This window comes from Bombina bombina, chromosome 4 (genome assembly GCF_027579735.1).
Source record: "Bombina bombina isolate aBomBom1 chromosome 4, aBomBom1.pri, whole genome shotgun sequence".
Lineage (NCBI taxonomy): Eukaryota > Metazoa > Chordata > Amphibia > Anura > Bombinatoridae > Bombina > Bombina bombina.
Window position 1 is genome coordinate 564,852,465 of NC_069502.1, and position 23,285 is coordinate 564,875,749.

Below are 23,285 nucleotides of genomic sequence, written 5' to 3' on the forward strand. Positions count from 1 at the left end.
GACCTGCACTTTAAGCTAAGAGTTGTTATTATGAAAATGTTAAATACACACAAGCAGTACATTTCTTGATATCTACAAAAATGAAGGCCTTGTACAGAAAGGAAAGCAGTTGTAGAACCAATGTCTAAATGAAGTTTGCAGCTCTAGGTACCACTGTAGTATCTATGAAATGTGGTAGATATGTAAATAATACTTCTCATCTTTAAGTATTTTTACATTTTACCACTTGCATGTTATTTATTAAATAATTGATATTCACTGCTTTTTTTTTATACTTCTACATCTATATAACTAGTGGATTTGGGCAGCTTCTGTTGGGCTTTTTTCCGATATATATATATATATTTTTTTTTTTTAAGGAAAAAAGTGAAGTTGATCACTAATTAGTTAAAATGTTTTTACATATTAGCAATTATAACAGTTTTGTAAGCTTTAGGTGTGACTGCTTGTAAAGGAGGGTTCATCCAAATGTCTATATATGTCTAAATATGTACATTGTGAGATATACAGTGTATGTATATATATATATATATATATATTCAAACTATATTTAGTGTCGAGAACGGTTTGCCTGCTTTTAAATTAGCAAGAGTTAAAATACATAAAGTACATACAGATGTTCGAAACTAGTTTAAAAAAAAACACTGATTGAATTCAGCTTCAAGTGTCAGAGAAATCCCAATGGATATGCTATGTCATGTTGAGTAACCATCTGTTCTGGTGATACCTTAAGGACACAACGCCCCAGGGAAAGGAAGGTAAAGACAAGCAAAACAAATATTACTTAGAGCAGCCATATCATTCCAAACCAAAAATATAATTAACATTTAGTAATTTGTTTTGTCTTTTGCTTTGTTTTGTTTTTACTGGGCTTGGGCATAATGTAGTTTATGCTAAAGTGACATGTAAAAGAAGATAATGAGATATATGCGGTTAGCCTTCTTTGGCAGTATTACAAACAACAATATGAAACCCATCAATATAGATAAAGTATGAAGCAATGTTAGCACTCCCCCTTTGGTGCTCGCTGCCAGCCCCGAAATATCAAAAGTGGCGACGCTGTGTCACCTCCAGGGGATCCAAGCTGCTCACGTCCTCTGAGTTAACCTGGCTTCTTTCACCTCCAAAATAAAAAGCTCACAATAGTGTAACGAGTTTCAAACAGTATGGTAGGCGCACAAACAGGTTATACTCAAGAGATTTCAGTTAAAATCAGCCTTTTATTAAAAACATCACAATGGTGTCTTCAGATGCAGCTCCAGGTTTATTAAAATACAGCTCAACACGTTTCGGCTAAAAGAAGCCTTTATCAAGAGCATAAAATTAAAACAATTTCTGGAACAAGTTGTAATAGCCTAGCAGTGTTCACAAACATATTTATATAGTGGCAAGCCCTGCCTACCTTCTTCAAGCCTCACCCGTCCACAGGTGTGCTGAGTCCAGCTAACATCGAGGCTATATCCAATGGCTATCCTTTTCTGTCAGGAAGTGTTGAAATAAACCAATGAACTATAATTAAATATTGAACAAAGGTACTTCAGCCTTGGCAGGTTTCATAAAAAGACCTTTATTAAACCATGGTCCACACAAAAAAAAAAAAACATTTAAGACCTGTACCTGTATACAAAGAGGCTACCTTTATACCTGTACACAGGTGCAGGCCAAACACACATTAATTAGAACACAGCGCCACCTAGTGTAATTTGTGATTACTGACGACTTGTTTGAGAAATTAAAATCAAGGGACTTTTTTATTGGCCGATAACAGAACATGTGACCGCGGTAGACCACAGTTGATTGGTCGCCGGACTCCTATTCAATACAATGTGAATAACTTTGTTCCTATGTATAAAACGTTAAACGGAAGCTTTAAGAATCCCCGGGTATACCGGGAATACATTTTTAACAGTATGATTTTTTGTCAAGTCATCAATGTGGTTAATGTTTATAATACGATATCCCTATCTACCATAAGTTCTCTATATTTTATAACTACCAATTTTTGCACACAGTGTATTCAGTTACAGAATATTTTCTCTAAGATTTACATTTAATGACATATTTAATTATAGTTCATTGGTTTATTTCAACACTTCCTGACAGAAAAGGATAGCCATGGATATAGCTCTGATGTAAGCTGGACTCAGCACATCTGTGGACGGGTGGGGCTTGAAGAAAGTAGGCAGGGCTTGAGACTATAATTATGTTTGTGAACACTGCTAGGCTATTACAACTTGTTCCAGAAATTGTTTTAATTTTATGCTCATGATAACAGCTTCTTTTAGCCGAAACGCGTTGAGCTGTATTTTAATAAACCTGAGGCTGCATCTGAAGACACCTTTGTGATGTTTTTAATAAAAGGCTGATTTTAACTGAAATCTCTGGAGTATAACCTGTTTGTGCGCCTACCATACTGTTTGAAACGCGCTACACTATTATGAGCTTTTTATTTTGGAGGTGAAAGAAGCCAGGTTAACTCAGAGGACGTGAGCAACTTGGATCCCCTGGAGGTGACACAGCGCCGCCACTTTTGATATTTCTAACAATATGAAACCCAACCTGGCACTCTAGTGTAATAATAAAACTAATTAGACCATTGTATCAATTTATGCAGCTCCTGCATATCCATTCAAGAGTGGCACAAACACGAAGTTGCCAATCAATGGCCATGGTCTTCAAATTGTGAGGCAGCCTTCTAGATCATATAAGGGGAGGAGCAGGAGCCGTGAGACTTTACATTATCACATGGAAAAAACAAACAGATGACTTTGGCAAAACATAAAACATTTTTTAAGAGCCAACAATGACACTTGCCATGTCATGGTGGAACAAGACAAAGGGTGGGATGTAGGTGGTAGAAAGGCAATGTTAGAACATATAAACATATAACCATAGTGTTGCCATCTTGTATCTAAGAGGCCATGATGAACTAATTATGAACTATTGTACTGATATTAAACTGTTGTTTTTTTTCTGTATTCTGTATCTATTCTTCAAGGGAGTAAAATCCTTATCTTGTTACTAACGTAACCATGCAGCTTAGAGCATTTTCACATTCCTATGTTATCTTGTTGTTCAAGTATAAATGTCTCCAGTCTTATACAAAGGACTTCAGTCTGTTAAGATGTATTACCTCATTTGTAATAGGGGGCATGTATGAAGACCCTCTGTGTCGTTACATGTATGTGATTTGTAATATATAATCCAGCTCTGCTAAGAATAAACTAAAGCAGACTTAGATTCCATCGTGTGTGCATGTCTGATTCTTGCTCTCCAAGGCCTTGAATGTGAAATACTCAATTCCAGTGCTAAGTGTAACATACTGATTATTATTATGAAGATTATGAAGTGGAACCCCAGCGATTTCAGACTTAATTGTTCTGGTATCAGAAGATGGAATTCACACTGGGTAAGAAGAAGTGTTTAAATCTCTTGCTTCCCTGTGTGAATTTGGACCCAAGGTCTGGCCGGCATTAAGGGGAAATAATAAGGGGTTGGAGTCCTCTCAGGCACGTTTGAGTTTTGTGCTGACCACAGGCAAGTTTGAGTCGAGCACTGTATTTAATGGGTTAATAGTCCTTCTGCCAGTTTGAGTCTGGCACTGTAGTGGTTAATCTGCAAGTTTGAGTTTTATATAGTATTTAAAGGGTTAATAGCCACTCTTCAAGTTTGAAACCTGTACGGTATTTAAAGGGCTAATAGTCCCTCTTCAAGTTTAAGTCCTGTATGGTATTTAAATGGTTAATAGATCCTCTGCACGTTTGAGTCTTGCATCATATATATATATATATATATATATATATATATATATATATATATATAATCATGGATGTCACCGATTGATGTTTATTTGTGCTGTCCTGTGTATACAAGTATGAAGTGAATATGGGATTTGCTCAAGGTAAAACGTTTAGTCTGCTGTTCTTGAATGTGAAGGAATGTGATGAGAGAGATATATTTTTTTTCTTTCAAGAGCTCTTGGCAATAGTCTCATGAGACGCTGCGCAGAAACTGACTCACAGACCTTAGTTTACTGATGGAAAATAATTTATGACTGATTCTTTAACTTAAAGTGAAAGTGAAGTTAATAGCTCCAGAATTCATCCATCAGAGCAAAATACTAACTGCAATATGGTCGCTAACTTTTTTAAATATTTTTTTTTCCAAAATTAGACTTTTTAACTATATATTTTATATTACCATTGCTGGGCGAACTCCTCCCATCCTCTACTTCCTCTATTTCTTTAATTTGACGTATAGAGTGGTCCCACATGCTCTATACATATATCTATTGCTCGTGCACGAAGTCCCTTTCCAATGCGCATGCGCGAATCGTCCTGTCACAGTTTAACGCGCATGCGCTCCGCAGCGATAGCTTATCCAAAACAGGAGAACGCTAATGCGCATGCGCGATACTGGAACGCGCTCTAAACACAATTAGTCAGAAAAAAGGTGCATGCGCAGACTAAGATGTGGGAGGGTGACATAGTTTGACGGCCGCCTAACGGCCAGAATTTCAATTGGGTAGATCTAAAACGTGACCAAGGCAGAAAAAAGTGAGTAAATAACGGGCTGATTTAGGAGATAGAAAAAATTAAATTTATTGCGCCAATTTTAAATTGAGATGTAAGGATGTATCTTGAAAAATAGTGTTGTATGTGAAAACCCTTTCTGTGTAATTTATGTGTTAGAAGTGTTTCACTGTGTTCTTGTTACTTGTAAAGCTCTCTACTGACGTTCAAAGGATGCATGATCTTGTCTAATTATTTGTTAGACGTCTTAAATTGTTTGGAAATGGCCATTCTGAACAATGTTGAACACTAATAAAAATACATTTTAAATGTAGTAAAGAGTTTTATCTTGTTATTCTGTCACCAATAAATATGTGTTTTCCTTACAGAGATAGAGCATTTATAAAATAGGTTTTCTGTATCTTTAAAAGTTTGCAGTTTGTTAAAATTGCTGAATGATGGGAGTAAATTTACGGTATGCAAGTTGATATAAGCTTGTGTGTGTGTATCTGTGTTTTTTAGCTAAGAAAGCTGATGTTGTAATGATTTGTTTGTCATTGCTGTAACTTGATTTTAAAGTCATGTAATAATAAAAATGTGTACAATGCTTAATTCTGTGTGTCAGTAATATGATTGATGAGAGATTTGATGTGTTAAATGCACATAAAATATATTGTTTTTGCAAGTGAACTAACTAATGAATTTGTAAGTCTCCTGATGGAAGTGATTTTAAGTCTGGTAAATATAATAGAGTTTTCTGGCAAGTGATTAATAGGTTGATTTAAGTAAGTTATGTGCGTAATGTAAGATTTATGCAAGGAGTCTGTATAAAAAAAAAAGTTATTATATAGCTATGTTATTAAATGTATCTAAAACATTTTTAGAGTTGTTTTTAATTTTAATATAAACTGGTAGCATATTACTGTGTACTATCATTTATTCTGTGATGGCTCTCATTTAAATATATGCAGGTTATGATACAGTAAAGAAGTAACATTTTAATGGTAAATAATACAAGTTTCCTAATCATGGCTAAATTATATGTCATATGCATATTATAACTGGTCAGCCATTAAAGGGACAGTACACTGGAAAATTGTTTATAGATTAATGTATTTTGATTGACTTGTTGTACCAGTAACATAGTACAGTATAAAAATGTAGGAGAAATTGCATTTGTAGGTTAATTCGTATATAAAAGAAGTAGCTGGCTTTGTGCTTTTAAATCATAACCTATTACAATGGGTTGAGTTTCCTGTGATAGCATATCTCAATTTGTTTTTTTATCTTATATGTGTGTGGAAAACCAGAGCTCAGTGCTTGGACAGAGCAATGGAAAATTGTCATTTTATTTTATCCTCCACCCCACTAGAGTGTGTTTTTTATGCTAATTGTTTAAAGGGGAGGAAATGTTGGTAAATTTTCCTTTTAATCTATTAGTGTAAATTATTATTTTCAGAAATTTCCTTTTTGTTGTATAAAATCGTTATATTCAGTCAGAGAGCTGCAAAAGAGTTGAATAACAAATTGTATAAAAAACAAACAAAAAATCATAAACTACACTAATTGTGTATTCCTTAAAATCCTGGTTATGTAAAAGTATCTATAACAGTGGGTTTGCACTGTGCATGTGACAGTGACATTATTATCTGACTTTTCCCATAATATAGTATTTAGGTGTTTGTGTGTTTTCTTTGTCAATTCCTGGTTGGGGATTTTATTTGTAAATGTGCAACTAGAGCTTATTGATTTTTCTAAAGTGATTGCATTATTAGCATGATCTCATAGTATTGTGCAGGGTAAATTTTACAAACCCATAGTTAAAGGTTGTTATGGGAATTTCATTTTATTGTAGTGTTTTGCTAGAATGTAGTATTTCTCATTGCTGTGTTTCAGTGAATGTAAGTATATGTGCTAAATTTCAGGTTGATTGTGGTTGTTAAAAGTGTGTGCGGTTCGCTCAGTCAATATAAAATAAATTTGACCAAAACAGAAGTATATTGTATTAATGTCCCTCAGGAGCAGACAGCTCTCATGCAGCATAGATATGATTTCCAGTGGTCCAAGAGCTCTCCAACACACTTGGGCATAAATCTCAGTGCAGATATAGACATAGTAATTCAACTCAATTTCAATGCCCTAATTATGGATCTTAAATCATTGATCCAATCCAACTTCAAGGAGATTTCTTGGCTGGGTCGGGTGGCCACCATAAAGATGTCTTAACTCCCTAAGGCCCTATATCTGTTTAGATGCATTCCATTCAATGTCCCTCATGCTATATTGCAACATATTCATCAGATATTTACTGGCTATGTCTGGGAGAATAAAACTCCCAGGGTTGGCCATAAGATCATGCAGAGAGAATATGCGAGAGGCGGAGTCTCCTTTCCGAACATATTCTTACTAGTCCTAAAGCCCGTTCACACGGGCCATTTTTTGCAGTACAGCAGTCCCACTCCTTGCGCTCTCTCCCTCCCCCTCTCTTTTGCTCTCCCCCCCCCTCTCTTTAGCGCTCTTTCTCTCCCCCTCTCTTTTGAGCTCTCTCCCCCCTCTCTTATTCATTCAGTTATCCTCCATTATGGTTCCGATTCGAAAGCTACAGGCTATTAAGTTTGATGAAATCATGGGAATTTCCCAAACAAAATCTCAGAAAACACTCTAAATGGGAGGAGAGATGGCAAGGGAGTTTGGGGACTTTCAAGTTCCTCACATTTCACTATGGGGCTCTTCTAAAAGATCACTCTCAGGGACTCCCTTGGCAGATCAAAACCTGGTGTAGAGAATTAAATTTAACAATAACAGAACTAGATATTAGCAAGGCAGTGACTCTCACAAACAAAACACACTCTGTTGTTGAAGGATATATCAAGCTACTGTTGAGATGGTATAGGGTTCCAACTAGACTGTCCCGGATGTTTGAGGGGTCCTACTCGTTGTGCTGGCGTCAGTGCGGGGAGGAGGGCTCAGATCCTCATATATGGTGGACATGTCCAAAGCTGACAACTCTCTGGAGGGATGTTGAGACATAACTGAATTCTCTAAACATAGATGTGACACTGACTCCCAAATGCATTGTCTTCCATGTTTTTGATGTTGGGCTACCTGAACACTCTAAACGATTGTTAATATACATCATCTCTGCGACCAGGCTGTGTATTGCTAGAGTTTGGAAGCAGACTGAAACACCCTTGCTCTCGGATGTTTGTGAAGTGGTACACTTCTTAGCGAAAATTTAAAAATGTGTGTATAGCTCACTAGACCGCATGGATAGCTACTGGGAGATATGGACTGATTAGGTTCAGAACCAATGATAGTATCTAGAGCCATGTGAGAATTTTGATATCCTCAGCCCCTTTTTTTATTTTATTTTTCTTCTCTCTCCCTGTGGGTATTCCCCTCAGCACTTTTCCCTACCTACATCCCTATATGATTTTCTTTATATTCCTAACTAGTTCTTCATTGAGAATTCACTCCCCAATTCCCCCAATCTGGGGAAGATTAAATAAAATCAAGAGGTTTGGTTTTGTTGTTTCATGTTTTCCAGGTGATTTCTTAACCAGGTACATGCCACAACGGATGCATATGAGATCCTTTTCAGATGCTCTAGCAAATGTTATAATAATGATGTTGTATAAAATATTCTGTGCATGTAACGCTTTTACCCAATGTAATCTGGATGTTCTGTATATTTAACCTCCATAAAAAAAAAACATAATTTATGTAAGAACTTACCTGATAAATTCATTTCTTTCATATTAGCAAGAGTCCATGAGCTAGTGACGTATGGGATATACATTCCTACCAGGAGGGGCAAAGTTTCCCAAACCTCAAAATGCCTATAAATACACCCCTCACCACACCCACAATTCAGTTTAACGAATAGCCAAGAAGTGGGGTGATAAAAAAGTGCGAAAGCATATAAAATAAGGAATTGGAATAATTGTGCTTTATACAAAATCATAACCACCACAAAAAAAGGGCGGGCCTCATGGACTCTTGCTAATATGAAAGAAATGAATTTATCAGGTAAGTTCTTACATAAATTATGTTTTCTTTCATGTAATTAGCAAGAGTCCATGAGCTAGTGATGTATGGGATAATGATTACCCAAGATGTGGATCTTTCCACACAAGAGTCACTAGAGAGGGAGGGATAAAAAATAAAGACAGCCAATACCTGCTGAAAATAATCCACACCCAAAATAAAGTTTAATGAAAAACATAAGCAGAAGATTCAAACTGAAACCGCTGCCTGAAGTACTTTTCTACCAAAAACTGCTTCAGAAGAAAATATATCAAAATGGTAGAATTTAGTAAAAGTATGCAAAGAGGACCAAGTTGCTGCTTTGCAAATCTGATCAACCGAAGCTTCATTCCTAAACGCCCAGGAAGTAGAAACTGACCTAGTAGAATGAGCTGTAATCCTCTGAGGCGGAGTTTTACCCGACTCAACATAGGCAAGATGAATTAAAGATTTCAACCAAGATGCCAAAGAAATGGCAGAAGCTTTCTGGCCTTTTCTAGCACCGGAAAAAATAACAAATAGACTAGAAGTCTTTCGGAAAGACTTAGTAGCTTCAACATAATATTTCAAAGCTCTAACAACATCCAAAGAATGCAACGATTTCTCCTTAGAATTCTTAGGATTAGGACATAATGAAGGAACCACAATTTCTCTACTAATGTTGTTGGAATTCACAACTTTAGGTAAAAATTCAAAAGAAGTTCGCAACACCGCCTTATCCTGATGAAAAATCAGAAAAGGAGACTCACAAGAAAGAGCAGATAATTCAGAAACTCTTCTGGCAGAAGAGATGGCCAAAAGGAACAAAACTTTCCAAGAAAGTAATTTAATGTCCAATGAATGCATAGGTTCAAACGGAGGAGCTTGAAGAGCTCCCAGAACCAAATTCAAACTCCAAGGAGGAGAAATTGACTTAATGACAGGTTTTATACGAACCAAAGCTTGTACAAAACAATGAATATCAGGAAGAATAGCAATCTTTCTGTGAAAAAGAACAGAAAGAGCAGAGATTTGTCCTTTCAAGGAACTTGCGGACAAAACCCTTATCTAAACCATCCTGAAGAAACTGTAAAATTCTCGGTATTCTAAAAGAATGCCAAGAAAAATGATGAGAAAGACACCAAGAAATATAAGTCTTCCAGACTCTATAATATATCTCTCTAGATACAGATTTACGAGCCTGTAACATAGTATTAATCACAGAGTCAGAGAAACCTCTTTGACCAAGAATCAAGCGTTCAATCTCCATACCTTTAAATTTAAGGATTTCAGATCCTGATGGAAAAAAGGACCTTGTGACAGAAGGTCTGGTCTTAACGGAAGAGTCCACGGTTGGCAAGAGGCCATCCGGACAAGATCCGCATACCAAAACCTGTGAGGCCATGCCGGAGCTACCAGCAGAACAAACGAGCATTCCTTCAGAATCTTGGAGATTACTCTTGGAAGAAGAACTAGAGGCGGAAAGATATAAGCAGGATGATACTTCCAAGGAAGTGATAATGCATCCACTGCCTCCGCCTGAGGATCCCGGGATCTGGACAGATACCTGGGAAGTTTCTTGTTTAGATGAGACGCCATCAGATCTATTTCTGGAAGTTCCCACATTTGAACAATCTGAAGAAATACCTCTGGGTGAAGAGACCATTCGCCCGGATGCAACGTTTGGCGACTGAGATAATCCGCTTCCCAATTGTCTATACCTGGGATATGAACCGCAGAGATTAGACAGGAGCTGGATTCCGCCAAAACCAAAATTCGAGATACTTCTTTCATAGCCGGAGGACTGTGAGTCCCTCCTTGATAATTGATGTATGCCACAGTTGTGACATTGTCTGTCTGAAAACAAATGAACGATTCTCTCTTCAGAAGAGGCCAAAACTGAAGAGCTCTGAAAATTGCACGGAGTTCCAAAATATTGATCGGTAATCTCACCTCCTGAGATTCTTAAACTCCTTGTGCCGTCAGAGATCCCCACACAGCTCCCCAACCTGTGAAACTTGCATCTGTTGAAATTACAGTCCAGGTCGGAAGCACAAAAGAAGCCCCCTGAATTAAACGATGGTGATCTGTCCACCACGTTAGAGAGTGTCGAACAATCGGTTTTAAAGATATTAATTGAGATATCTTTGTGTAATCCTTGCACCATTGATTCAGCATACAGAGCTGAAGAGGTCTCATGTGAAAACGAGCAAAGGGGATCGCGTCCGATGCAGCAGTCATAAGACCTAGAATTTCCATGCATAAGGCTACCGAAGGGAATGATTGTGACTGAAGGTTTCGACAAGCTGAAATCAATTTTAGACGTCTCTTGTCTGTTAAAGACAGAGTCATGGACACTGAATCTATCTGGAAACCCAGAAAAGTTACCCTTGTCTGAGGAATCAATGAACTTTTTGGTAAATTGATCCTCCAACCATGATCTTGAAGAAACAACACAAGTCGATTCGTATGAGATTCTGCTAAATGTAAAGACTGAGCAAGTACCAAGATATCGTCCAAATAAGGAAATACCACAATACCCTGTTCTCTGATTACAGACAGAAGGGCACCGAGAACCTTTGTAAAAATTCTTGGAGCTGTAGCTAGGCCAAACGGCAGAGCCACAAACTGGTAATGCTTGTCCAGAAAAGAGAATCTCAGGAACTGATAATGATCTGGATGAATCGGAATATGCAGATATGCATCCTGTAAATCTATTGTGGACATATAATGCCCTTGCTGAACAAAAGGCAAGATAGTCCTTATAGTTACCATCTTGAACGTTGGTATCCTTACATAATGATTCAATATTTTTAGATCCAGAACTGGTCTCAAGGAATTCTCCTTCTTTTGTACAATGAAGAGATTTGAATAAAACCCCATCCCCTGTTCCGGAACTGGAACTGGCATAATTACTCCAGCCAACTCTAGATCTGAAACACAATTCAGAAATGCTTGAGCTTTCACTGGATTTACTGGGACACAGGAAAGAAAAAATCTCTTTGCAGGAGGTCTCATCTTGAAACCAATTCTGTACCCTTCTGAAACAATGTTTTGAATCCAAAGATTGTGAACAGAATTGATCCAAATTTCTTTGAAAAAACGTAACCTGCCCCCTACCAGCTGAGCTGGAATGAGGGCCGCACCTTCATGTGGACTTAGAAGCAGGCTTTGCCTTTCTAGCAGGTTTGGATTTATTCCAGACCGGAGATGGTTTCCAAACTGAAACTGCTCCTGAGGATGAAGGATTAGGCTTTTGTTCTTTGTTGAAGCGAAAGGAACGAAAACGATTATTAGCCCTGTTTTTACCCTTAGATTTTTTATCCTGTGGTAAAAAAGTTCCTTTCCCACCAGTAACAGTTGAGATAATAGAATCCAACTGAGAACCAAATAATTTGTTACCCTGGAAAGAAATGGAAAGTAGAGTTGATTTAGAAGCCATATCAGCATTCCAAGTCTTAAGCCATAAAGCTCTTCTAGCTAAAATAGCTAGAGACATAAACCTGACATCAACTCTGATAATATAAAAAATTGCATCACAGATAAAATTATTAGCATGCTGAAGAAGAAGAATAATATCATGAGAATCATGATCTGTTACTTGTTGCGCTAAAGTTTCCAACCAAAAAGTTGAAGCTGCAGCAACATCAGCCAATGATATAGCAGGTCTAAGAAGATTACCTGAACACAGATAAGCTTTTCTTAGAAAGGATTCAATTTTCCTATCTAAAGGATCCTTAAACGAAGTACCATCTGACGTAGGAATAGTAGTACGTTTAGCAAGGGTAGAAATAGCCCCATCAACTTTAGGGATTTTGTCCCAAAATTCTAATCTGTCAGACGGCACAGGATATAATTGCTTAAAACGTTTAGAAGGAGTAAATGAATTACCCAATTTATCCCATTCTTTGGAAATTACTGCAGAAATAGCATTAGGAACAGGAAAAACTTCTGGACTAACCACAGGAGATTTAAATACCTTATCTAAACGTTTAGAATTAGTATCAAGAGGACCAGAATCCTCTATTTCTAAAGCAATTAGTACTTCTTTAAGTAAAGAACGAATAAATTCCATTTTAAATAAATATGAAGATTTATCAGCATCAATCTCTGAGACAGAATCCTCTGAACCAGAAGAGTCATCAGAATCAGAATGATGATGTTCATTTAAAAATTCATCTGTAGGGAGAGAAGTTTTAAAAGATTTTTTACGTTTACTAGAAGGAGAAATAACAGACATAGCCTTCTTGATGGATTCAGAAACAAAATCTCTTATGTTATCAGGAACATTCTGCACCTTAGATGTTGAAGGAACTGCAACAGGCAATGGTACTTTACTAAAGGAAATATTATCTGCATTAACAAGTTTGTCATGACAATTAATACAAACAACAGCCGGAGGAATAGCTACCAAAAGTTTACAGCAGATACACTTAGCTTTGGTAGATCCAGCACTAGACAGCAATTTTCCTGTAGTATCTTCTGACTCAGATGCAACGTGAGACATCTTGCAATATGTAAGAGAAAAAACAACATATAAAGCAAAATTGATCAAATTCCTTAAATGACAGTTTCAGGAATGGGAAAAAATGCCAAAGAACAAGCTTCTAGCAACCAGAAGCAATGAAAAAATGAGACTGAAATAATGTGGAGACAAAAGCGACGCCCATATTTTTTTTTTAGCGCCAAATCAGACGCCCACATTATTTGGCGACAAAAAAAGACGCCACATCCGGAATGCCGAAATTTTTGGCGCAAAATAACGTCAAAAAAATGACGCAACTTCCGGTGACACGTATGACGCCGGAAACGGAAAAGAATTTTTTTGCGCCAAAAAAGTCCGCGCCAAGAATGACGCAATAAAATGAAGCATTTTCAGCCCCCGCGAGCCTAACAGCCCACAGGGAAAAAAGAGTCAAATTTTTGAAGGTAAGAAAAAATTAATTAATTCAAGTGCATTATCCCAAATATGAAACTGACTGTCTGAAAAATAAGGAATGTTGAACATTCTGAGTCAAGGCAAATAAATGTTTGAATACATATATTTAGAACTTTATAAACAAAGTGCCCAACCATAGCTTAGAGTGTCACAGAAAATAAGATTTACTTACCCCAGGACACTCATCTACATGTTTGTAGAAAGCCAAACCAGTACTGAAACGAGAATCAGCAGAGGTAATGGTATATATAAGAGTATATCGTCGATCTGAAAAGGGAGGTAAGAGATGAATCTCTACGACCGATAACAGAGAACCTATGAAATAGACCCCGTAGAAGGAGATCACTGCATTCAAATAGGCAATACTCTCTTCACATCCCTCTGACATTCACTGCACGCCGAGAGGAAAACCGGGCTCCAACTTGCTGCGGAGCGCATATCAACGTAGAATCTAGCACAAACTTACTTCACCACCTCCATCGGAGGCAAAGTTTGTAAAACTGAATTGTGGGTGTGGTGAGGGGTGTATTTATAGGCATTTTGAGGTTTGGGAAACTTTGCCCCTCCTGGTAGGAATGTATATCCCATACGTCACTAGCTCATGGACTCTTGCTAATTACATGAAAGAAAATTAAAAAAAAAAAAGTTTGTGCGGTTAATGTTTTGTTTTGTGTAGAGGGCAGTTAATTTTAAGTGTTTTCTAAGATCATGTTTTTACTTTTTAAGTAATATGCGTGGAAGGGGTACTGTATGAATGGAATAGATTTTGAGGTATATATGATTTTGCTTGATGTTTTTTTTAGCTTGTTGTCATATTGTGTTTGCGTGACACGTGGTGTTTCACGCGAACAAAGGGGGGAGTATTTGATGAGTATCTTTATTTATGGGATTTAAGTAAGTGTTTTTAAAGTGAATGTAAATTTTGATGCTAAAGTGCCCGGTTTTTAAAAATTCGATTAAAAACAGGGGCATTTTAATTAATCAAAATTTACATTTCACTCCTGTTGTGAAAAAAAAAAAATTACCTTTTAAACTTGACAGCAGCTCCAGCTTTTTTCGGTCGTCGCAAGCCATATCTGATGTCAGAAATGATGGTTAGGTAATCCTCCAATCACAGCTTTCCCCCCCCCCCCCCCCCCCCGGTGGAATCAGTGTCTGATTCAACGCAGTGATTGGAGGAAGCCGGATTCCTCATTTTAGACTCAGGAAGAGGCTTTGCAACGGGTCGAGGAAGCTGGAGCTGCTGTCAAGTTTAAAAGGTTTTTTTTTTCACTACAGGAGTGAAATGTAAATTTTGATGAATTAAAGTGCCCCTGTTTTTAATTGAATTTTTAAAAACCAGGCACTTTAGCATCAAAATTTACATTCACAAGTAAGAATATTATTAACAAAATATTTGTATTTGCAGGATAAGATCATGGAGCTGTATCCAGAAATTAACTAAATGTTTTTTGTTTGTTTTTTGAGTTTCCTATACTTAGATTAAGCTGTACAGATCAATTTCCATAGTGCACTCTCCAAAAGATTGAAGATTAAATGCAAGTACAACTTTTAAATAAAGAAATGTCTGGTGCCTAGGTAAGGAAAAAAAAAAGAAGAAACAAAGACTGTCAAGTTTGTTAAACCACCATACTGCAGTAAAGTTTCTGAACAATATTTTTGGACCCATTCTTTGCATTGTTAGCTGGTAGCAAACCCCAGAACTGGACTCTGGGCAACCTATGACTGTTTCCTATGATGCGTGTCTTCAGAACATAAAGACTATCCTTCTCTGGACTGTGCTTTGCCTGTTGGAGTTATGTACCTGTTATGGTACTACATCCCCAGCGAAATTAGGGGAGTATTATTTTAACTTATTTACTTATATTGCTTGTTTTGTATTCTCTTTTAATCAAGTTATTTTTATGAATCATATTGATTCTAAGAAGTCATACAGCTTTGTCTGCTGAAAAGTATGCTTTATTTGTATTAGTACACATTGTAGTTTATGTACATAAATAAAGTAATCTTCCAGATAGGGGTTCCCACTTTTGTAAAAATGCTCAATATATTCATATTGCTTTTTGCTGCCTCTTATCTTTATAACAAACTACATTATTCAATTACTCCCTCTCCACCTGCACTGTTCATTAGCCCATCTCTCTTAAACTCACCTTACTTTTGCACTCATGAACTTTACCTATTCCTAAACACTCTCTCTCCCCCTTGCACCTTGTCTCAAAAGCAATCTCATTACTGCAAATCTGTATCTCATCTCATGTCACTCTCCCACTTGCTTTTACTAACTGCGGGTGACATCTCTCCTAATCCTGGTCCCCAACAACTGCCTAGCCGTGCACATCCATGTGTACCGTCCCATAGACTCAGAAAACAAAATATAGCCAGCAACAATCAGCGCACCCAGTAAAGATGAAAGACAGGGATACTCCGAACATTTGCTTTTATTGCCTGTTTTGCTATGATTCCTGTTGGATTTGACGTTATGAAATAAAAACAGGTATTCACATGCTCTGAGTATCCCTGTCTTTCATCTTTACTGGGTGTGCCGATTGTTGCTGGCTATATTTTGTTTTCTGATTGTTGCACTCAGAAAACAAAACTCTGCAAACCTTACTCACATTCCCCTTGCATCAAAAGCCACTACTCCTTTCACTTGCGCACTCTGGAACTCTCGCTCTGTTTGCAACAAGCTCACATCTATACATGACCTCTTTATCTCCCACTCCCTCAACCTTCTGGCCCTAACAGAAACCTGGCTCTATCCCCTAGACACAGCATCCACTGCTGCTCTGTCACATGGGGGTCTCCACTTCAGCCACACTCCTAGGTCTGGTAATAGACGAGGAGGTGTAGGTATTTTACTTTCCTCTCGTTGCACCTTTCAACAAATACATCCCATCTCTTCCCTCACATTTCCCTCATTCGAAAACCCACATTATTTGCTTATTCTCTCCTCTCTCTATACGTGTTGCAGTAATATACCGACACCCTGGCTCCTCAACTTAATTTCTAGATCACTTGGCTGCCTGGCTACCTTATTTCCTTTCCTCAGACACACCTGCCCTTATTCTTGGCCACTTAAACATCCCTCTTCACAATCCAACTGCCTCCTCTGCAAAACAACTTCTGCAACTCACTTCCTCTTTCGGTCTGTCACAATGGACTGATTCTCCCACTCACAAAGACGGTCACTGTCTTGACCTGATCTTTAGCTATCGATGCTCTCTCTCAAACTTCACAAACTCCCCCTTTCCTCTTCTGACCACCATCTCCTTACTTGCAACATATGATCCCTCCCTACAACTCTCCCTCCAACTCCTCACACCAAACTTCACAGAAGCATTATGTCATTAGATCAGTAACAGCTTGATAATTCCCTTGAACCTCTCCTCTCATCCTTCTCTTCTTTTTCCTGCCCTGAACAATCTATCTGCCAATATAATTCCACCCTTACATCCGTCCGTGACAATCTCGCCCCTCTTACAATAGCACGGAAATCCCACACTCATCCTCAGCCCTGGCATACTCCTCTGACACGGTACCTACGCAGATGTTCCCGTACTACTGAGCGGCACTGGATAAAATCTCGGAGTTCAGCCGATTTTGTTCATTATAAATTCATCTTGAACTCCTACTATTCTGCCCTTATTCTCCATAAGCAACACTACTTTTCTACTCTTATCTCTAATCCTTATTCAAACCCAAAACGTCTGTTCTCAACTTTCAATACTATCCTCCGCCCTCCCCAACTTCCTAATACAACTTCTCTGTCAGCTCAAGACTTTGCCAGTGTCAGGGTGCCAGGAATCAGACTGAGACGAGAAGTGCAAAAATAATCACACTTTTATTAAAGGGACAGTAAACCTTAAAAATAATGTTATATAATTCTGCACATAGTGCAGAATTATATAACATTATATTAGCACAAACGTTTTAAAACAAAATTTCCTCTTTAAATTTTAAAAAAAACCTGCTGTTTTACAGACCCGCTCTCTGTGATCTTCTGAGCGGGTCTGTTTTTTTCAAACAGCGCATCGGGCCAGCTGTATAGTCACAGCCCGGCCCGACCACGCCATAGCACTAAGTGCAGCTCGCTCCTGCTGTCTGACAGAGCAGAAGCGAGCTGCACTAAGTGCTATGGTGCGGTCAGGCCGGGCTGTGACTATACAGCTGGCCCGATGCGCTGTTTGAAAAAAACAGACCCGCTCAGAAGATCACAGAGAGCGGGTCTGTAAAACAGCAGGTTTTTTTAAAAATTCAAAGGGGAAATTTTGTTTTAAAAAGTTTGCGCTAATATAATGTTATATAATTCTGCACTATGTGCAGAATTATATAACACTATTTTTAATGTTTACTGACACTTTAATAGCAAAAATTAATAAAAAGTCCACAAGTCAAATAACAAGCCAGGAGTCAAAATCAGAGCTGGTAGTCAGACGAGCCGAGTCAGGAGCCATACTTCCATTATGTACCTGCATATGGACACTTTCTTATGTGCAAGGCACCCCTACTGCAATGGACTATGGTATTGAAGCAGAGTGTCTGAGGGAGGTGGAGCTCTAAGAGGACAAAGACTGTTTTTAAAGTGATAAGCGGCCACCCAGAGATGCTTATGCTTTTCCCATGTTATGTTTCACTGTGTACAGAGCAAGAAACTGTCAGAAATATTGGGGGGTGTTAGCTATGCAGGTTGAGAAATAAAGATGCAGTGTTGTTTGGTGGTAGATGGGGGATTGGCTGGGTCTTGGAGCAGATAGATCAGTAGTTTTGGGATTCTGGGAGGTTGATGGAGAGTATTGGGGAGACCGTACTATTATGCAGTGACAAATTGTGCTCTATTGGCCTATTGGCTATTATAGCAATAAGTGTATGGATTTCTATACAGTATTCTCACACAGATGCATGTTATACCATAGTATTAGGCTTACATTGGTATTAAGAGATTTACTAATTTTCTGTGCCTTTTATATAGCGGTTATCTGTTTTAAATACTATATCATTTTTATGGTATGTTATTCTGTTAGAATAAAAGGGTGGAATGTTAGAACATATAACCATAGTGTTGCCATCTTGTATCTAAGAAGCCATGATGAACTAATTATGAACTGTTGTACTGATATTGAACTGTTATTTTTTTCTGTATTCTGTATCTGTTCTTCTGGGGAGTAAAAACAGAATTTATGCTTTCCTGATAAATTACTTTCTCCAACGGTGTGTCCGGTCCACGGCGTCATCCTTACTTGTGGGATATTATCTTCCCCAACAGGAAATGGCAAAGAGTCCCAGCAAAGCTGGTCACATGATCCCTCCTAGGCTCCGCCCACCCCAGTCATTCGACCGACGGACAGGATTCATCAGACCTGATTAAAAAACCAGGGCGGGCCGTGGACCGGACACACCGTTGGAGAAAGTAATTTATCAGGTAAGCATAAATTCTGTTTTCTCCAACATTGGTGTGTCCGGTCCACGGCGTCATCCTTACTTGTGGGAACCAATACCAAAGCTTTAGGACACGGATGAAGGGAGGGAGCAAATCAGGTCACCTAAATGGAAGGCACCACGGCTTGCAAAACCTTTCTCCCAAAAATAGCCTCCGAAGAAGCAAAAGTATCAAATTTGTAAAATTTGGCAAAAGTGTGCAGTGAAGACCAAGTCGCTGCCTTACATATCTGGTCAACAGAAGCCTCGTTCTTGAAGGCCCATGTGGAAGCCACAGCCCTAGTGGAGTGAGCTGTGATTCTTTCAGGAGGCTGCCGTCCGGCAGTCTCATAAGCCAATCGGATAATGCTTTTAAGCCAAAAGGAAAGAGAGGTAGAAGTCGCTTTTTGACCTCTCCTTTTACCAGAATAAACAACAAAAAAGGAAGATGTTTGTCTGAAAACTTTAGTAGCCTCTAAATAGAATTTTAGAGCACGGACTACGTCCAAATTGTGTAACAAACGTTCCTTCTTTGAAACTGGATTCGGACACAAAGAAGGTACAACTATCGCCTGGTTAATATTTTTGTTGGAAACAACTTTCGGAAGAAAACCAGGCTTAGTACGCAAAACCACCTTATCTGCATGGAACACCAGATAGGGCGGAGAACACTGCAGAGCAGATAACTCTGAAATTGCAACCAAAAACAAAACTTTCCAAGATAATAACTTAATATCTACGGAATGTAAGGGTTCAAACGGAACCCCTTGAAGAACTGAAAGAACTAGATTTAGACTCCAGGGAGGAGTCAAAGGTCTGTAAACAGGCTTGATCCTAACCAGAGCCTGAACAAATGCTTGAACATCTGGCACAGCTGCCAGTCTTTTGTGAAGTAAAACAGATAAAGCAGAGATCTGTCCCTTCAGAGAACTTGCAGATAATCCTTTCTCCAAACCTTCTTGTAGAAAGGATAGAATCTTAGGAATTTTTATCTTGTTCCATGGGAATCCTTTAGATTCACACCAACAGATATATTTTTTCCATATTTTATGGTAAATTTTTCTAGTTACAGGCTTTCTAGCCTGAATCAGAGTATCTATTACAGAATCTGAAAACTCACGCTTTGATAAAATCAAGCGTTCAATCTCCAAGCCGTCAGTTGGAGGGAAACCAGATTCGGATGTTCGAATGGACCCTGAACAAGAAGGTCCTGTCTCAAAGGTAGCTTCCATGGTGGAGCCGATGACATATTCACCAGGTCTGCATACCAAGTCCTGCGTGGCCACGCAGGAGCTATCAAGATCACCGAGGCCCTCTCCTGATTGATCCTGGCTACCAGCCTGGGGATGAGAGGAAACGGTGGGAATACATAAGCTAGGTTGAAGGTCCAAGGTGCTACTAGTGCATCTACTAGAGTCGCCTTGGGATCCCTGGATCTGGACCCGTAGCAAGGAACCTTGAAGTTCTGACGAGACGCCATCAGATCCATGTCTGGAGTGCCCCATAATTGAGTTATTTGGGCAAAGATTTCCGGATGGAGTTCCCACTCCCCCGGATGGAATGTCTGACGACTCAGAAAATCCGCTTCCCAATTTTCCACTCCTGGGATGTGGATCGCAGACAAGTGGCAGGAGTGATCCTCCGCCCATTGAATTATCTTGGTCACTTCTTTCATCGCCAGGGAACTCCTTGTTCCCCCCTGATGATTGATATATGCAACGGTCGTCATGTTGTGTGACTGAAAGCTTATGAATTTGGCCTTTGCTAGTTGAGGCCAAGCTCTGAGAGCATTGAATATCGCTCTCAGTTCCAGAATGTTTATCGGGAGAAGAGACTCTTCCCGAGACCATAGACCCTGAGCTTTCAGGGATTCCCAGACCGCGCCCCAGCCCACTAGGCTGGCGTCGGTCGTGACAATGATCCACTCTGGTCTGCGGAAGCTCATTCCCTGTGACAGATTGTCCAGGGTCAGCCACCAACGGAGTGAATCTCTGGTCTTTTGATCTACTTGAATCCTCGGAGACAAGTCTGTATAATCCCCATTCCACTGTCTGAGCATGCACAGTTGTAATGGTCTTAGATGAATTCGTGCAAAAGGAACTATGTCCATTGTTGCAACCATCAATCCTATTACTTCCATGCACTGCGCTATGGAAGGACGAGGAACAGAATGAAGTACTTGACAAGAGCTTAGAAGTTTTGATTTTCTGACCTCTGTCAGAAAAATCCTCATTTCTAAGGAATCTATGATTGTTCCCAAGAAGGGAACTCTTGTTGACGGGGACAGAGAACTTTTTTCTTTGTTCACCTTCCATCAGTGAGATCTGAGAAAGGCTAGGACGATGTCCGTATGAGCCTTTGCTTTTGACATGGACGACGCTTGAATAAGGATGTCGTCCAAGTAGGGTACTACTGCAATGCCCCTTGGTCTTAGAACCGCTAGAAGGGACCCTAGTACCTTTGTGAAAATCCTTGGAGCAGTGGCTAATCCGAATGGAAGTGCCACAAACTGGTAATGCTTGTCCAGAAAAGCGAACCTTAGGAACTGATGATGAATATGTAGGTACGCATCCTTTAAATACACGGTAGTCATAAATTGATTTTCCTGGATAGTAGTTAGGATCGTTCGAATAGTTTCCATTTTGAACGATGGTACCCTGAGAAATTTGTTTAGGATCTTTAGATCCAAAATTGGTCTGAATGTTCCCTCTTTTTTGGGAACTATGAACAGATTGGAATAAAATCCCATTCCTTGTTCTCTTATTGGAACTGGATGTATCACTCCCATCTTTAACAGGTCTTCTACACAATGTAATAATGCCTGTCTCTTTATTTGGTTTGAAGATAATTGAGACCTGTGGAACCTTCCCCTTGGGGGTAGTTCCTTGAATTCCAGGAGATAACCTTGAGAAACTATTTCTAGCGCCCAAGGATCCTGAACATCTCTTGCCCAAGCCTGAGCAAAGAGAGAAAGTCTGCCCCCCACTAGATCCGGTCCCGGATCGGGGGCTATCCCTTCATGCTGTTTTGGTAGCAGTGGTAGGCTTCTTGGCCTGCTTACCCTTGCATTGGTTTCCAGGCTGGTTTGGGTTGTGAAGTATTACCCTCTTGCTTAGAGGATACAGAATTAGAGACTGGTCCGTTTCTGCGAAAGGGACGAAAATTAGGCTTATTTTTAGCCTTAAAAGACCTATCCTGTGGGAGGGCGTGGCCCTTTCCCCCAGTGATGTCTGAAATAATCTCTTTCAAATCAGGTCCAAATAATGTTTTACCTTTAAAAGGAATGTTAAGCAATTTTGTCTTGGAAGACACATCCGCTGACCAAGACTTTAGCCAAAGCGCTCTGCGCGCCACGATAGCAAACCCTGAATTTTTCGCCGCTAATCTAGCTAATTGCAAAGCGGCATCTAAAACAAAAGAGTTAGCCAATTTAAGTGCTTGAACTCTGTCCATAACCTCCTCATACGAAGATTCTTTACCGAGCGATTTTTCTAGTTCCTCGAACCAGAAACACGCTGCCGTAGTGACAGGAACAATGCATGAAATTGGTTGTAGAAGGTAACCTTGCTGTACAAAAATCTTTTTAAGCAAACCCTCTAATTTCTTATCCATAGGATCTTTGAAAGCACAACTATCTTCGATAGGAATAGTAGTGCGTTTGTTTAGAGTAGAAACCGCCCCCTCGACCTTGGGGACTGTCTGCCATAAGTCCTTTCTGGGGTCGACTATAGGAAATAATTTCTTAAATATAGGGGGGGGGGACAAAAGGTATGCCGGGCCTTTCCCACTCTTTATTTACTATGTCCGCCACCCGCTTGGGTATAGGAAAAGCGTCGGGGGGCACCGGAACCTCTAGGAACTTGTCCATCTTACATAATTTCTCTGGAATGACCAAATTGTCACAATCATCCAGAGTAGATAACACCTCCTTAAGCAGTGCGCGGAGATGTTCTAATTTAAATTTAAATGTCACAACATCAGGTTCAGCTTGATGAGAAATTTTTCCTGAATCTGAAATTTCTCCATCAGACAAAACCTCCCTCATGGCCCCTTGAGATTGGTGTGAGCGTATGTCAGAACAGTTATCATCAGCGTCCTCTTGCTCTTCAGTGTTTAAAACAGAGCAATCGCGCTTTCTCTGATAAGTAGGCATCTTGGATAAAAGATTTGCTATGGAGTTATCCATTACAGCCGTTAATTGTTGCATGGTAATAAGTATTGGCGCACTAGATGTACTAGGGGCCTCCTGTGTGGGCATAACTGGTGTAGACACAGTAGGGGATGATGTAGTATCATGTTTACTCCCCTCATTTGAGGAATCATCTTGGGCAATATCATTATCTGTGGCATTACTGTCCTTACTTTGTTTGGACGCTATGGCACAATTATCACATAAATTTAAATGGGGAGAC

The 23,285-nt window shown here is 39.1% G+C and overlaps 1 protein-coding gene across 1 annotated transcript in view; it reads right to left on the reverse strand.

Moving 5' to 3' along the window:
• The window catches only part of RNGTT (RNA guanylyltransferase and 5'-phosphatase), a 1,295,116-nt gene that overhangs the window by 1,092,798 nt on the left and 179,033 nt on the right, over positions 1-23,285 (reverse strand). The window lies entirely within an intron of this gene.